At 38.4% G+C, this 18141-nt stretch overlaps 1 protein-coding gene across 1 annotated transcript in view; it reads right to left on the bottom strand.

Moving 5' to 3' along the window:
• Positions 1-18141, bottom strand: part of Cntn5 (contactin 5) — a 1130804-nt gene that overhangs the window by 861312 nt on the left and 251351 nt on the right. The window contains exon 3 of the mRNA XM_037208201.1: positions 13373-13510. The gene's annotated coding sequence lies outside the window, so the exon portion shown is untranslated. The remainder of the gene's footprint in view (positions 1-13372; positions 13511-18141) is intronic.

The following is an 18141-nucleotide window of genomic DNA, read 5'->3' as shown; positions in this document are numbered from 1 at the left end:
ACCTAAAAGATTTTATTGGCCTAATAAAGAGCTGAACAGCCAATACCTAGAGAGAGAAATAGGCTGGTCTGGCAGGCAGAGAGAATAAATAGAAGGAGAAGTCTAAAGAAGAGAACGATGAGCCACCCAGTCACACAGCCAAAGTAAGAAGGAAAGAAAGATATATAGAATAAAGAAAGGTAAAAATCCCAGACGCAAAACGTAGCTAAAGAGAAATGGGATAATTTAAGTTAAAAAATATGGCTAGAAACAAAGGCCAGGCATCATAAGTAAGAATAAGTCTGTGTATTTATTTGGAAGCTGTGTGGCGGGCCCCCAAAGAGTAAAAAAAGCAAAAAAAAACAAAAAACAAAACAAAAAAAACCACTATGTTCTTGTCATGATCCTCCTCCTCTTTTTCTAATAACATGGTTAGAGGTCCCTTCTATAATCATTCTTCCTTATTCTTCTTTCCAGTTGTGTAGCTGCTCTTTCTTTGGCCCTTCTAATACCTGTCTTTTCCTCTGTAACCTGCAAGGTGCATGCAATCTTCACTATTCTGTCTTCATTCAAATCGTTGTTCTGGGCTTTAGGTTTCATCAGAGAGGACTTCCTATTTCTTATCTCAAGCCCACTCAGCCTTTTTATGACTTGAGTTGATACACCCCACGGCTTCCCATTCCCCACGGCTCCCCGTGCCCCACAGCGTTGCATGGCTGCAGTGCCCCACAGCGTTGCATGGCTGCAGTGTCCCTTGGCTCCTGTGCTCCATGGCTCCACGTGTCGCATGGGTCCCAGCATCATAACCTGGCCATCTTCACCATGCGACAGCCTCATCTGGAAGGGAGCTCCTTCAATCCCGTCGTCCCACACCTGCTCCTATTGTCCTCTTCTCCGTCTCAGTGGGAAGAAATTACCTATTTAGTTGCCAAGGCAACCTCTACCTTCCACTTTCTTGGGCATAAATCCTTTTCATTTTATTATAAATCTTACATAATCCATCAACAAACACCAAAACTTCAATTAAACAGTGACACTCATCCAAAAAACCTCCAATCCTTTTCATTATTTTTCTACAGCCATGGCTCATGTTCTAGTTCTTATGGTAATTTGAATTAAATATTTTTGATTGAACTCTCCCTACGTTTGAGGAAGTGGATACAACAATTTAAGGGGAGTTGATTGAATTCACTATTGTGTATTAACATTTTTTCCTATACTTCCTATAAGTTGAAAGATAAAGTCAATTTAAAAGTCCCAGTTATTTTTAGATCAAGATTAGGGTTAGGGTGAAGAAATTGCATGTACATATTTGATTCAGAAATCCATCCTAAGCCCCAGTGTACATTCTCCGAACAGAATCTGACTCTAGTAATTCTATCTCGGCAGTAGATGTCATTACTGCATCCACTGCAATCCCTCAAATTCTCCCCTGCAGCCACACAGGGCAGCTGGTGAGTTCACTGGCAGATTCCCAGCTCACTGGTCCATAGGCTATTGCACTGTGTTGATCCCTCCTGCCTCTGGGTTTTCATGAGCTTAGTAGGAATCTGCTTAGGCCTGTGCTGAACAGTGCTAAAACTTCACTGCTCTCAAGTCAGTATTCATATACTGACACCTGATGGAAACAATCATAAAATTCATCAATTTGTGACTTGTAAAGTATAGTCACAGAGGGCATCTCTTACTTGGCAGTAAATGCTGGATTTCGGCTGTTGCAAATGGCACAGGGTTTTTTAAAAAATCAATTTGTTTTCAAAGTGGTTGCTGAAATACCTCTGGTGCAACTGAGTATGACCTTCAATGGAAACATTTCTCAGGAGGGAAGTGAGCATACATTATTGTTTTATTAATAATCACTTGGCATTCTGATATTTTAGTTGAAGACCAGAGTCATAGTATCTACACAAGTCAGACAACACAGAAGTAATATGCATTAGAACTACACTAGCCGGGCGGTGGTGGTGGTGGCGGCGGCGGCGGCGGCGGCGGCGGCGGCGGTGGTGCACGCCTTTAATCCCAGTACTCGGGAGGCAGAGGCAGGTAGATCTTTGTGAGTTGGAGGCCAGCCTGGTCTACAGAGCGAGTTGCAGGAAAGGTGCAAAGCTACAAAGAGAAACCCTGTCTCAAATAAATAAATAAATAAATAAATAAATAAATAAATAAAATAAAATAAACAACTACATTTACTATTTCTTTAAAAAATGGTTCTATTTATCAAAAACTCACAATGAAGATGGTTTAGGCAACTTTAAATAAAAAAGCATAGTGATTTTCAAACTGACATTCAAAAATATGACTCAGAATCAGAGTAATACCACACACATGTGATCTCAAAGCTTGAGAGGTTGAGACAGGAGGATTAAGAATCAAGGTTGTTCTTGATTATAGAGTGAATTTAAGGTTAGTATGGAGTACATGAGAACCTAAGTGAAGAAGAAAAGATAAATAAATAAATTAAAACCACACATAGAGTTATGGCTTACTGTGTTAGCAATACTGGTTCGTTTGAGGAACATAGAGTCTATTATTCTGATCCTTAAATTTAGTGTAAACCAATTCCTTTGAGTAAACTAAATAAATTAATTTTATCATTGTTATTAAATTCATAATGTTACACTATGGCCCAATTATTATAGGTCATCTTCATTCAATGTAAATATGTTAGCCAAAATATGACTCCTCTATATATATTATTAAATTTACTATTAATTGTCCATGAGAAGGAAAGCAGAGAAAAAAAATAATTTTACTTATACAGTTTACTTTATTCATTTGAATTGTTCTCAATTTAAGATGAAATCAAATTGATTACTAATGAAACACTAGATACTTTTTATACTGAAGTTTGTCAATCTGTGTTGTAGCTTATTTTCATAACATATATTGATTCAAGGACCCCATCCAGGCAGGTATTTGCCTTTACAGGACAATAGAACCTGAGTTAATATTATATTGTTGAGGACATGGGTTAGGCCCATATATTTTGTCAGTAATTTCCCAGTTATTAGCTACTTTATGAACTATTTCTAAGTTGCTTTGCATGTAGAGTTCTTTAATATGCTACTGTCTTCTAGTTGCCAACATGAGGACATTGACTCTTAATTCTCAATTCAGAATAGATGGGTTTCTATTTGTAGAAGCCTAGCTATAATTTTTTGTATTCTATTATTAAATTGTGAGGCATTGAGGAGCTAGACTATAACATCTGTTACAGTTCATTTCTGAGAATTTATGTGGTTGTGGGTGAGAATCTTCAAAGTTCTAAGAACAGAGCATTACTTTTAGGACAAAAGCTTTTGTCTGTCTTAGTCCTTTGTTTTTGTTTATGGCAAGGACCTGATTTAATCCTCGACAGTATATATTTTCTGAGAAGAGGGCAAAGTTTGGAATAGAAAGATGGCTCAGGATTTAAGAGCAGTCTTCCAAAGGACCCAAGTTCAATTTCCAATACCCATCTAGAGGCTTACAACCTTTATGACTCCCACTCCAGGCTCTCTGATGTTCTCTTCTGTCCTCCACAGGTACCAGGAACACATGTGGTTCATGGACATACATACAAGCAAAACACTCATACATGTCATGTGTTTGTAAAATGTAAAATGTAAAAGGGGCAAAGTTCATCCATACAAAATGTGTGTGTATGTATGTGAAAAAGAACAGAGAGGAATGAAGGGGACTAGGGGAAGGGAATGAAAGAGAGGGGATTTGACCAGCTGATGATCACAATGTTTTTGCCCTTAGATTTGAGAATATAGCATTTAAAAAATTTCTACAAAACAGGATCTAGTGAGGAGAATAATGTGAAAAGCCATGATTATTAACTGTGCTGGAGAGCTCAGAGAACTGGAGAGGACTCAGTCATGTGGAAGGCCTGTCTTTGAGGAAGTGTCTCCACTTTTTCTTGTTTGCACTCGCATGCACCGCTGGAGGCTTTGAACGATACAATTAGCTGCCATGACATAGACATAGGGATGACTTCCCACTTATTTCTGCCAGGGAAAATGCAGAGGTTCTTGTTCTAAATGTTAGCTTAGTGGTAGATGTCTTTTAAAAAATACTTATTTTATTTCATGTATGAATGTTTTATTTCCATATACTTATGAGCATCACTAGTACACTTGGCACCCACATAAATTAGAGAGGGAGTCAGATACCATTGGAGCTACATACAGTTGTAAGCCACCCTGTGGGTTCTAGAAATATAACCTGTGTCCTTTGCAATAGCAAAAAACACTTCTCTAGCCCCAACATTACATATCCTAAATAGCAAAACAATATTAAGAGTTACATTCAGAATTTAGCTATGAAATGCTTGATTGCTTTATCTTTGCAATTAATTGAAAAGCATGATAAGAGTGGGAAGAATGGATTCTGATGGAGAACTTGTCTGTAAAATGTATTGAAGATGTCAGCATCAAGCTGAGTCTCTCGGAGCTCCACCCCTGGAAGAGGGGACACTGACATTCTATAAAAGACCTCAAATCTTCGATTCTTTGCATCCTTCTAATGTCACTACTGGAGACCCTCAACAGTCTCCATACCACATGTGATTAGAAGCCTCTTCTGAAAGAACTGTGTGTCTTCTCTTCCCAGTCTTTAAAAGCCAGAAACAAACCAGGTAAGAAGAATATCGGTGAAACCTGAAATAATCAATTTGTTGAATTAGATTAGAGCCATAGAACTTTTTCATGGCAGTCAGTGATGAGGACAGAACATGGTAGGCTAGGAACAGTGGTGCTATGCCTCAGGTAAAAGATGTCAGGTTTGGAGGACAACTTATTAAATCCTCCAAATACAAAAAATCAGAAAGCAATACCAGCTCTTAAATTACAGCAGACAAAAAAAAAAAAAAAAAAAAAGAAAGAAAGAAAGAAAGGAAGGAAGAAAGAGAAAAGAAAGACAAAAGCTGTTGTCTAAAGGGAATGATACCATTAATGAGACAAGTTTCTGCTTTTTCTTTAAAATTGTTATTTTTATTTACGTGTGTGTGTGTGTGTGTGTGTGTGTGTGTGTGTGTGTGTGTGTGTTTGCAAGTGTGCATGTGTGTGTACCTGCACAGAGTGTTGTCAGATATCCTGGAGCTGGAGTTGCAGGTGACTGTGAACCAGCTGACACTAATGCTGGGAACCAAGCTCAACCACTAAGCAAATTTTCCAGCCCCAGTTCTCTCCTTCAGCCTCAGGTCACACCCTCTTACAGTGCACTAAGGCAGAACACTGCCAGTCAGAATTCATCTGCAGTGTAATCTTTTACTACAGAAAGTCTATCTGATGACTCCATATGTATTAGATTTAAGGCTGTGTGCTTTTTTCTACAGACAGTAAGTCATTATTTAAAGACCTAATGCTTGCAGAATTATAACTGTCTGTTTCTTTAGAGCTATAACAGTCAGATTTGCTATTTGTATTTGAAACATGAGTTCCCCCAATCATTGTCACTCATAAAAAAGTAAAAAGAGAGGGTAGAGAGATGGCTCTGTTGTTAAGAGCTCTGATTCCCAGCACCTAAACAGCTGTTCACAACTCGTAACTCCATTCCTAAGCTACCTGACATCCTCTTCTTGCCACCATGGGTACTGCATAGATATGGTGTATCGTCTTCCATATAGGCAATGTACTCATACACACAAAATAAAAATAAGTAAAACTTAAAAATAAAAGTAAAAAGAAAACATGGGTCTGGATAAATACTTTATAAATGAAGCCAATTATTTATGGAATAAAAATAAGCATCCACCTTTTTAGCAAAGAGTATTATCATATTAATAAGAATTTATATACTTTTCTCTAAGTATCAAGAATAGACTAGGTGCAAAGGATTATGGGAGGCTTAGATTTGTATAGATGTGTCACACAGTTTAAAATATGTGCTATGCAATATGAAAGTGGAAGACAATTTTGTTATCAGTTAGTATGTGGGTTAGTTTTTATTTTATTACAAGAAACACAAGTATAGCTAAACCAAGAGAAATTGTTAGTGTTAAAGAGAGAAAGGGAGAGAGAGAGGAAGAGAGGGAGAAAGAGAGGAAGAAAGAGATGGGGGATATGAGAATGCACTGGGTTTCCATTCCAGAGATGGCCAAAATGTGTAAAAACAGTGAATTAGAGAAGGATGGTAGGGTCGATATTTTAGAGACAATGAGTCCAAGGGAGTAAACGGATTTGAATTTCCTTGTAAATAATGCATATATCAGTGGGCTAATGCTGCAGGATGATTATGTCCAAATGTGACGACTGAAAGCAGCAGTGACCTCATCACAGCCTACATTTTGCACCTGTCCTCACTTCCTAATCAGCACCGTGACTGCAGAGAGGCGTCACTCACCTAAGATCTGCCTCAGGGCTGGCACACTGTAACTTCTGTTTCATTCTGTTCATCATGACGTGTCATACAAATCAAAGCCATGTGGCAGGAAGCATGTTTAAGTCCTTAACCAAGAAGAATCGAGAAGCACCACATCAAAAGGCAGGAGAGTGCAAAGAATAAGAGAGGATTACTACCTAACAAGCTGTAAAAACACACAGTAGAAAGTTCTATAGAATATATATTAAAAAATCACCAGCATCAAAGTCTAAATTCTCTTTTGCAGGCAAGAGGGAGTTATTGAAAGCTTAGATGGCGAGGTGGTTCAATATAGTCTTTCTTCTCATTTTTAATCATATCCATTGTCCTGTGCATTTACAGACTCTGCTTGCCTTTCTTAAAAATATCTCTCTCTCTTGAGGTGTTGTAAATATTGCTGCATTTTTGCCCTCAAATTAAAAATTCTGTATATTACATTTGAGATTTTAAAGTCTAAATCAAGCTATTTTTCATCATTTAGCTTCTGAACAGCACACTGAACAATTTAATTTTACTTAGTTTTATGCTCAAAATTTTACTTATATATTTATGGGCAGCTCCTCCTCATCTGCTGTTTTCTATCACTTTGTTTCTTTGTCTAGTTTAATACCACAGAAATTCTTTCTGTTTTTCCTATTGTCTTCCAGAGGCCTGACTAGGACTCTACCCTATTCACTTAACACATTTGAATAGTTTCATTCAATTATTTATTTATATTTTATGCATATGTGAATGTGTATGTACCTGAATGCAAGCACCCTGTACTCACAAAGTACTTAGCTTGCGCTATAGAGGGCAGGAGAGGACCACAGTTCTCTTGGAACTGGAGTCACAGGTGGCTATGAGCTGCTGTGAGTGGTAGAGGTGCCAGATGCTGAAATTGTTTCCTCTGCAAGAGCAGTAAGTACTCCCTGCATCTGCATCTGCATCTGCAGCTGCGCCTGTGCCTGCGCCTGCACCTGTGCCTGCATTTGCCCCTGCCCCTGCGCCTGTACCTATACCTGCATCTGTACCTGCGCCGGCAGGGGTGACTGAGCCTGTACCTGCGCCTGCTGGGCCATTGCTGTAGCTCCTTAACACGTTTAAAAGAATTGTGCTATGCTAACTTTACAAAGTCATAACAAACCAAAATCAGATGAAGGGAGTCCAGACCTATTTGAAAGAGAGCATTCCTCTGTGTAATGATAAATCTTTCTGCTTTTAGGCATTTCACTGGGCTTTACATGTGTGTGAGGTGGGTGTTTATTTTTAGTCATCTTTCTATGTTAAGGTATTTCTAGCACAAAGAAATTTAGACAGAGGTGATTTACAGTTGCTAAAACTGCTGAAGGCACAAATATCAGGAAAGAACACGACGAACTCTCAGGTTTACCATCAGAGCTAAACCTGAAGGGATTCTAGGCAGCTCCCTGCACACAGCTTCTGGCACTCGTGTTATACGTGGGACAGCATCAGTGGCCATGTCAGCAGGAAGGCTTCTGTTGCTCCTCCCTCTTAGGCATGGCTCCTGTTTGCTGTCATTGAGTGCTCAGCGCCTGGGCAGGTGCTGAAGAAATTGCACTGTTGGACTCCCAGGCTTTCTGATTTCCTCGGGAACACAGGAATGGGGGACTGGACTATCTCTGGATCCTCATCCAGAACAGCACTACACAACAGTTCTTTCATTTATGAGTGAGACCCACTCTAGAATTCCTCTTCTTACCATCTGGGACAAAAGGGTTGGATTCTAACACTTTTTTCTTAACACTCGATAAGAGTGTCAGGATGCATAATGAGTGGCATCAAGAAAGAGGCACATCTGTCTATTTCCTCTCTCCTTCCTTTCTCCCTGTTTCCTTTCCTTCCACATCCTCCCTCCTTCTCTTCCCCTCATCTTTTCTCTCCCCCTCCCTATTCTCCCCTATATGTTTCTCTTCCTCTTCTCTTCTCCTTCCCTTCCCTTCATTTTATCAGAGTCTCAAGAAAGTTTTGTTCTCCTTGGTGAGTTATAAACCATGGTACTTATTTTATCACAGTATAGCCATTTAGGCATTTTCTACATACCAAACCTGAAATGTATACACTTCTGTATATGTCACTGTGTACACATAGATGTAGTTATAGATATTTTCTGTCCCATCTCCTCACACCTCTTTGAAAAATAAGTTATAATCCAAGTTATAAGAGAAGAAACTGTGATATTCAGAAAAGTTAATATAATATTCAGAGTTTCCAGAGATGGCAAAATTATAATAGAGACTCAGTCCAAATATAACATATTCCTAAGCTCTAATATTTTCATTTGCCATTTATACCCAAAAGATGTAGAAAATAGAATAGTGTTTAGGAAAGAGTCCACTCCGATTAAACATTTATTTTTAATATCTGGAATTCACCCTCTGTACTAGCACAGAGATTAGCACCATTTTTCCCCCTCCCTGAAATTGCTGGTACATTCTGATATTCACTCAGACTGTTTCCATGCATTTCCTTCTAATTTAATGTTTCAGGAATGAGTTATATACTATGAACATGTCCACAAGTAACAATGGTATTCGCCATATATGCAGCATATACAATTAATATACACATGTAAGTGATTTCTTCCAAAAATGTTATGCAATTCTCAAAAGTGTTACTAATGAAATTTAAATTATTCAGTTTTGAAATTCAGAACACCTTGCACTCTCCCACTCTCAGCCACTGTACCTCCAGCTGTATGCAGTAATGCCCAGTTTATTTCCATTAGTAATGAGCAATCCTGCCTGAAAATCTATAACCTCAGAGCCCCAGGGGCTCCTCCCTAATGGAAGGAACTCTGTCTCTTGGGCCTGGGCCAATGACTGCTGGAGACAGTTGTGTAAGTTATCAAGGGAAGTGTTTTACTCTTAGTGGCTGAACTTAGAACCCCTTTTAATATGTGTCGCCTCTTATAATGGCTTAGTTGGTATGTCGAGATGAACTGTCAATGAGTCCCCTGAATGTTTTTAGTGGTTGCAGAGACAGATGACATGCAAGTCTGTGAATGAAACAGACTTCATTGAATGTGACACTGTCACCCAAGCTCATCAGACTCATCAATTCTAATTTACTTATGCCTCTTTGGAATGTTCAGCCCAGCTCATCTGTTTAGATTGCTTCCATTCTACTGATGTGCTTTTCAATTAGTTGCTCAGAACAGTAACAAGAAAGATATGGCAAGAATGCACTGTACTCGCTGAGCCAGGATCCACGGCTTCCCTGTTCAGTGACAAGAGCTCCACATCCCATTCTCAAAACTCAATTCAGTAAGCCATCAGCAAAAAACTCTTACCAAACTTAGATCAGAGTTCTGTTGAACTCCACAAACTGAACACATTTGGGTTGACACCTGAGGCAACGTACTAGGTCACAGTTGGTCAAGACACTCACCACATCTTGTTTCCATTGTTCATATGTCTAGTGTAAATTTAAATTCCATCTTAACACATGTGTAAGTGAGCATTGGATTCCCTTTTACCCTACAGGAGCTGTGCTGTGTTCTGTTCCTTTTTTTCTTTTGAACCTTAAAAGCACCGGAAATTATTTATTTCTTCCCTTGCTAAGTTGAACCAAGGAGCCAGGATACAATTTAATGTTCACAGGTATTTCAGAGTAGAAATTTAATATAGAGTTTGGCTTATTAAAATGTTCCCATGCTTAAACAAAACAAAACAATACACTAAACAACACCTTTCCATAGTGGATAGCTGTTCTGTCTATGACCTTGAAGCACTGCCCCTAGAGAGGGACCAGGTAACTGCTCCACATGCCTATGACCTTGAAGTACATCTCCCCCTGGGGTGTGGCCTCTTAGGACCCTTAAGAACTGAGCTGCATGTACGAGGTGTTCACTCTCTGCCTCGTGGATTTTGGATGCTGAGACGGACCAGGCAGAAGAACAGTTGGACCATAGCTCAGCTTTCCAGGACCCTACGATAAATTTCCCATGCTCTAGTGGGTTTTTATTCCCTAATAAATTCTTTGTCATTTAAACAGACAATTGTAGATATAGTACATTAAGGTAGATTATTGTATATACTAGTAAACTAATTTAGTAAAATATCAGCTTTAGATAATTTACACTGTTATGGATTCTTGTATATTGATACAACTATAAACTATTTTATATTCATATTTAAGATAATTTATATATTGATACAAAAAACTACATTTGTATTGTACACATATTCCTACTCCTATTTGAAATATTTTGCATATTGATACAAATATAAATTATATTTTTCACACTGTATGTATGTTCTACCTCTGTTTATGATATTTTGTATATTGATATATATTAAAAATATTATTGTCATATTGCATATTGCATTATACATTTCTACCTCTGTAAGATATTTTGTGTATTGTCACAATTTTGAGGTCATTGTCCTTTACTGTACATCTGTTTACAGAATGTTTACCTTGATAATGTGAAGCCTTAGTCCTTAGGTTATTTAGGTAGATAAGACTTACAAATTTATAATCACCCATGCTTGTCATTTCTATAGTTATGTTAGTTAGGTTGTCCAGGTTTACAGAAATATAGGTCAGATGGATAGGTAATCTTCAAACACTTCATAGAACCAGAGAATATGGCATTTAAATGTTTTGATAACTTAGAATTCTGTTGACTTGAGACAGGATTGCTCCTGGCAGCACAGATCTGATCCCGAGATAATGTTGGGCTGTTAAGACACACTGTTTGGAAATTGTCATCTTTTTGGCATAAAATGGCATGCTGGGCAAAGAACTGCCCTTGCCTCAACTGCTGACAGTATGAACTCTGTCCTTTCTGAACAAGTAGGACACAAGGAAAAGGGACTACTGAGCCTTGTCAAGATAGGGTAAGATGGTCTTTCAAAATTCCTGCTTCTGAAAATGGTCTGTCAAATATTCTAGACCTGTAGCCAAATTGGATGCCCCCAAGATGCTAACAAACTTTGTCCAGGCTGTCAGCTGTCTCTGTCTATCCTCGCAAGAATTTTGGAAATTGATTGCTTACATTTTCTGTTTTATCAGGTATTATTATATTCCTTCTCAGGACTTGGATGGAGTTGAAGACTAGAAAGTTACAGTTACAATTTTCTCATATCTTAGTTAGAACATATTAAGTACTAGATTCAGATTCTTTAAGATAGGACAAGTTTTGGAATAATCTCTGTAATATGTCATTTAACTATGTTCTGCACATCTCTGGATTTTAGTAATGTGTCTCTTGTTTGATGTTGTTCTTGGTTGTAGTTCTAATTTTTGTTTAGGTTATAATTTTCCCCTCTCCTGGACAATACTTGATAATTGTTCCTATTGTATATAGTATAGTATTAGGTTAGACCTTTCTTATTTAGACAAAAGAGGGGAATGTAGTGGTTAACTGTTCTGTCTATGACCTTGAAGTACACCCCCCTGGGGCATAGCCTCTTGGGACCCTTAAGAACTGAGATGCATATACATGGGGTTCACTCTCTGTCTCGTGTTTTTTGGATGGTGAGACAGACCAGGCAGAAGAACAGCGTGGGCCATAACTTGGCTTTCCAGGACCCTACAATAAGTCTCCCATGCTGTAGTGAGTTTTATTCCCTAATAAATTCCTTGCCATTAAAGCAGACTCTGTGGATTTCTCACTTTACCTTTTCATAAGTTTGTATTTATGGACAGAATATGGATTACTGAACTTATTTAACTTTATTTTGTTTTTGTAAAATTTTCTGAGATCATTCTTACAACAGGCCCAATGATGATGACTGTCTTAAAGTCTTTGCGATGTTACGATGAAATGATGTGTTAATTTATGGGAAAGTTATGTCCCTGCCCCCATGATGTGGAGAGCTGTATCAGAAACATTGTCACCTTCTCTGTCCTTTCCCCTCCGTGTTTCCTATTTACTAACCTATTTCTTTTTTTAATAATAAAAGTCATGGTTGCTTTACTTGACAGATTTAATTTAAGGATTCTTGGTCTAGTTAGGGTCTTTAATTAATAGAATTGTTATAATTTAACCGAATTCATCAAAGTTTGGAGAAACATAAACTCTGCAGAATGTGTATGCGGCTGTGAGACTGAGGTTAAATGAATCACATGCCATCCCACCCTGCCCTGTAGAACTACTCTCAAGCCCTGTCACCTCCTAATTTCTACTTTTGACGATTCTGATCCTATAGATTAGACGGGGGAAAGAACCTCTAATTTTTTAAATCAATTTAATCATTAGAGAATGGAACCTTTTAAATTAGTGTGATATAAACAATAAGACAACAATAATTCATTCTCAATATACATTTAAAACTTCTATACTGATTATTTAAAAATATATATTATTAGTATTGGCATAGAGCATGCCCAGTAAATTTGATTTGAAATAGTCTATTGGTGCCCACTTAGTTATGGGTATTAGACATGTGTTTATTTAGGTATTTTTAATAGTGTAGGAGTCCCACTTTAAGGACCATTACTAAATCACACAATGAATAATTTCATAATAAACAAGTATAATTAATATCTAGTGACATGTGTTGTTGGGTGCCATGCAAATAATGTAGCACTCTTGAACAAACAGCATGCATCATCCTCGTACAGGAAATGCCTGGCTCATTCTGCTTGGTGAGGATCTCTCTCTCTCTCTCTTTGTGATCTCCTGCTCAGTTAACTTAATCACTATCTTCAGAATGAAATAAACAAACAAGTACAAAATCCACCTGCCAGAAAGTCAGACATTGGCTTGGAAGATTGCATAACTCGGGGCTATAGAGTGCTTCCTCTGCTGTCTCCAGCTCCACTTTTCTATATGCCATGCTCATGCAAACCAAAAACCAAAATAAAATCAGTGTGTGCCACTTTTAACCACAATATTTCTGTAATATCCCAGTGCTTAATTTTACTCAAACAAAGTGATTTTACTTCAAACACAAAGGACCCACTTGGTTTGAACACAGAGGCAATCCCATGAATGAGGAGCTGTGGAAACGACACACAAGGTTTTCCTGCTCTGGGTTTCACTTGACATTTTTTTCATTTTCAACAAAATGTATTAGAGAGAAAATAACAGCTGTACCTGTTTTCTGAATCAGGGTCCAAATCACACTCTCCAAAAAGGCAGCGATTTCTGTAAAGTAATCCTTTTGTGGTAGTCATACAGAAACGATGCTTGGCGGGACTTGAATGGCATTAAATAGCAATCTTCTAAAAATACCTGTTAAGAAAATGTTGTGAATGTGAATAAAAAAGACTCCTCTGAAATGTTTTTATTTAACCCAAGCCCATTATTTTTATTAAATATTGTAAGTCATGGCTCTATTTAATGATCCTTGAAATCTCAATATTTACTCACATACACAAATGATGATGCTGGTCTTTATTTGATGTATTCATAGCACTGAACTTGCTTACACGATCACAATAGTTAAGGGACTATTTGCCACATCACTTTGTATCTGCATTTTCACAATTCTTCAGCTTTTAAGTGATACTTTATATTTTATGATATCCTAAGTATTTGTAAAATTTTATTTTGTATTTTATTTAAGGGATTTAAAATCTAATAAATAGCTGTCATTTTAAACTATTTGAGCCATTATGCCATTGGTTCTCTGGTGACCTGCAAGGAATTTACATGTTTGAGGAAGTCTCTATTTTATGTAATTTAAGTGGAGTTCATTGTTTAGTAAAATTCTCCATTTAGTGAAATGGTTTTTGTTTATATAATAATTTTTTATAGACCCATTAAAGTGCTTCAAGATCTGTAATCACCAGCCACAGGGAACTGATGTGGTAGTTTGAACCCCAATATCAGCAGCCCAGAGACACAGGTAGAGATTACATTCCAGTTGTTGATTTAAGTCAAGGAGATAATATGCTCCAGTTTGAAGACTATCATTTGGGAGGAATTCACACCTCACTCAGAGAGTGTCAGCTTTGTGTTGTCCTGAGACATCCTTCTTTCAACTGATCAGCTATGGAGTACCTATGTTAAAGAGGCCTGTTTTATTCATTCAAATGGTTAGCATATTAACGTTATCTAGAAACACTTCCATAGTTGTGGGGCATTTACCCACCAACCCCACAGTTCCCCAGAGTTTTCCTGAGTGTGAGCAGCAGGAAATATTAGATAGAAGGATTTATCGTGGAGAATCTTGCGGAGATAAACAGATATAAAATAAAAGATAGCCTCAAGAGGGCCTGGAACCTTTTCCAACAGGCCCCGACTGTCTCTGCCCCAGGGTATTTATAGAGATGCCAAGGGGTGGAGCAAATGACCTCCTCCCCCAGCACAGCCAAGTGCAGACCATCTCAGACACCTGCACTCAGGCCCTTGGTCCTAATCATCCTCTATGAGGACATGCTGAGTAAAGCCACAAGGAACCTGAGAACAGGATCCCACACATAGTCACACTCAGGAAGATCAAAGGTCTGAATGTTTTAAATTGACACAAGTTAACTACTATGTATTCTTACTGTTGCACACTTTCCTAGAGAGTTCAGAACTGCCACATCACATTAAAGGTTCCTGATTCATACACTTTTCCCTGAGAGTTAGCCAAGTCAATACAAAATAAACATGCCTAACTGCACCCAGGAAGCAGGTGTTCCTCCTTTCCTGGCCCTTCTGAAAGACAATAGTCACAGTCATCAGATCCCCTCTGGGTGTATGAGCCTGCCATCTTCTCACAACTGTGAGCCACAGATCTGACAGCTCTCCATCTTCCCACAACTGTAAACCACAGATCTGACAGCTCTCCATCTTCCCAGAACTGTGAGCCACAGATCTGACAGCCCTCCATCTTCCCACAACTGTGAGCCACAGATCTGACAGCCCTCCATCTTCCCACAACTGTGAGCCACAGATCTGAGAGCCCTCCATCTTCCCAGTACTGTGAGCCACAGGTCTGACAGCCCTCCATCTTCCCAGTACTGTGAGCCACAGATCTGACAGCTCTCTTAGATTTCTCATTCTTCCTCTGTTTAATGATTTTCCAAATCATATTGATTGAACCTCTGTCAATCTCAGATCTATGCCACACCCTTCCCATCACTATTGTGGTTTAAAGTGGCCTTTATCGCACTTCCCATTGACTCAGTCACACTGCATGCAGAATGACAGAGCAGATGACAAATCAGAAAACAGGAAGAGGGCTTCTGATAGGTCCTTGTGTTAACTTTTATTCATATGTACTCATGAAGCAAATTCATCTTAATATATTTCTTGATTCCCCATGATGCCCTATGCTATGTAGTGACAATTTAAGACTAAAGAAGGCAAGAAATGTGCACATATTCATTTTATGACTCAGTGACTCTGAGAAAGTAGGGCCTGCACCCAGCCAGTTCTAACACTGTGTGATGAGTTCTATAACAGTGGTCCTGTTAGGTGGTATGATATCACAGGACAACTTCCAGGCTACTACCAAGTCACCAAAGAAGACAGTCTACAAGAGCAAATTCTAAACAGAAAAAAAGAAACAAACCAAAGTATATATGGTCATAGTTATATACAGAGATGAAGTAAGTCACATGTTCATGAATATTGTCAGATGCATTAAGAAAAATTAAAAATAATCCATGAAATCAAGGCTAATTATAACACGTTTCCATATTTATGTTAAGCAATCACAGCCTGCAAAGCACATCCAGCTATATTAGGGCAGGTAAGCAGAAACCCACTATGACTCAATAGATAAGGAATGTTTGCTTTCAGAGGGACTACCACACCTAGAGGGTTGCAGAGTGGCTGAGTGTTATAGTCTGGAATACCCCAACACACTCCCTTTCTCTATAGAAATTCCATCATTTATGAATGGCCACCACTGATCATATACTGAGCATGGGACTGTTCAGATATCCAGCTTAGGTCAAATTTTCTCATCTATCCTCGCAAGGATACTCACAATCTTAAGTATTGATTCTCTGTGGTTAACCACCTCTGATGTGCAGTCAGTTTTTAACGACACCAGGTGGACCATCTGATTCCGGATTAACTACCTCCATTCCTATGATTTCTTTCTGCTGCCACCTGTTTGGCAGCAAACCTGCTCAGCTGTGGAAACTGACAGCTGGTTCTTCAGTGGGGAGCGATGGGAGCAGAAGTCAGGTGAAAATGGCTCATTAGCAACGAAATGGAAAAATCTGCAGACTTCCCTGAGGACATCTTTGGTGATGTGTCTGTCTCCTAAATTATCTTTATAAATTAATTATAAAGATAAAATAGTAATTTTCAATAGTTTTAGAGGTTCCTATGACATGATAACACTTTGTTTGATACACTGACTTATGTGTTTTTCAGGTGAGATTTCCATTGTGATATGAATTTTAACATAGAGTCTGAAGATAATTCTTCTGACAACTTGGCTTTCAGAGGGTGATTCAAGAGGAAGTAACCCAGACTGGCAAGTTGGCTTGTGGGACTCTAGTCACTCACAGACTGGGAAGTCCCACAGTTCTTTTAACTCTATTCTTCAACAACACATCAAGAGAACAGAAACTAAAGCTCATGACAATTTGATCATGCTTATAGACTTCTTGGTTGTTGTTTGTCTTTGCTCTTTTGGGGCACCTGCCATCAGATAAATCACACACAGTGGTTTATCCTAATTATAAATGCTCGGCCTTAGCTTGGCTTGTTTCTAGCCAGCTTTACTTAAATTATCCTGTCTAGATTTTTCCTTTGGGCTTTCCCCTTTCTCTTACTTCTTTAAATCTTACTCTATTTTGTGGTTTGCTATGTAGCTGAGTGGCTGGGCCCTGATGTCCTCCTTCTTCTCTGGCTATCACTTTTTTTCTCCCAGGTTTCTCCTTCTATTTATCTTCTCTGCCTGTCAACTCCAGCCATACCTTCTCCTGCCTTACTATTGGCCATTCAGTTCTTTATTAGACCATCAGGTGTTTTAGACAGGCACAGTAAAACATCTTTACAGAGTTAAACAAATGCAACACAACAAAAGTAACCCACCTGAAAATAATATTCTACAACACTCTTTTCTCCCTATGTCCCTCCTCTTCATCTTCTGTTTATTTACTGAGAGTTACTAAAAGGATACTTGTCTGAAATATCTCTCACAGCTGTAGGATTTTAAATGGTTTAAGTCTCTTTTGTACTAGAATGCTTGAATTGTCAATAGATACAAAGCTTTATACTTGGACTTTGTTATTACTATTTTACACATTTATTTCTATTATTTAATCTGAGGACACACACACATGCCAAGCTGTATATGTTTGAAGTCAGAGGACAGCTTTCAGTAGTCAGTGCTCTCCTTCTACCACGCAGGATCTGGGGATCAGATTCTGCTTTTTAGTTTTGCTGGCTTGTACCTTTATGCATTCACCACCTTGCCAGCTATTGAAATAAATATGTGGTGCTTTTATAAACAATACATAGAGGGAAAGTGTCATGGAATGAGGGACTAGGTTTTTGTGAGCTCTTCACATCTGCTATAAAGTAGTGATGATTAAACCATACACACACACACACACACACACACACACACACACACAACTTCTTATAGTAAGTTGATTGTCATAGAGTATTTCCTAATCTTAAAATTACAGAGATAATGTACACTTAAATAATAAATGTCATTGTTAGGTTGGTGTGCAGTGGTGCATGTCTGAAATCCCAGCACTCTGGAGGCAGAAATAGGATGATTGCCTTGAGTTTGAATCCAGCCTGGTCTACACAGTGAATTCCAGGCCGGCAAGTACTGCTGAATGAGAGACTGACTCAAAGGTCAAACAAAGAAAAGAAAAATCCAATTTCTAAGAAACAAATCATCATAAGTGAAAGAAGCTCCGTACATGCAAAAAAACAAACAAAAACAGTGCATGGTG

The sequence above is a fragment of the Peromyscus leucopus genome, chromosome 7 (assembly GCF_004664715.2).
Source record: "Peromyscus leucopus breed LL Stock chromosome 7, UCI_PerLeu_2.1, whole genome shotgun sequence".
Taxonomy (NCBI): Eukaryota; Metazoa; Chordata; class Mammalia; order Rodentia; family Cricetidae; genus Peromyscus; species Peromyscus leucopus.
This window is presented reverse-complemented; position numbering and strand designations above follow the sequence as displayed.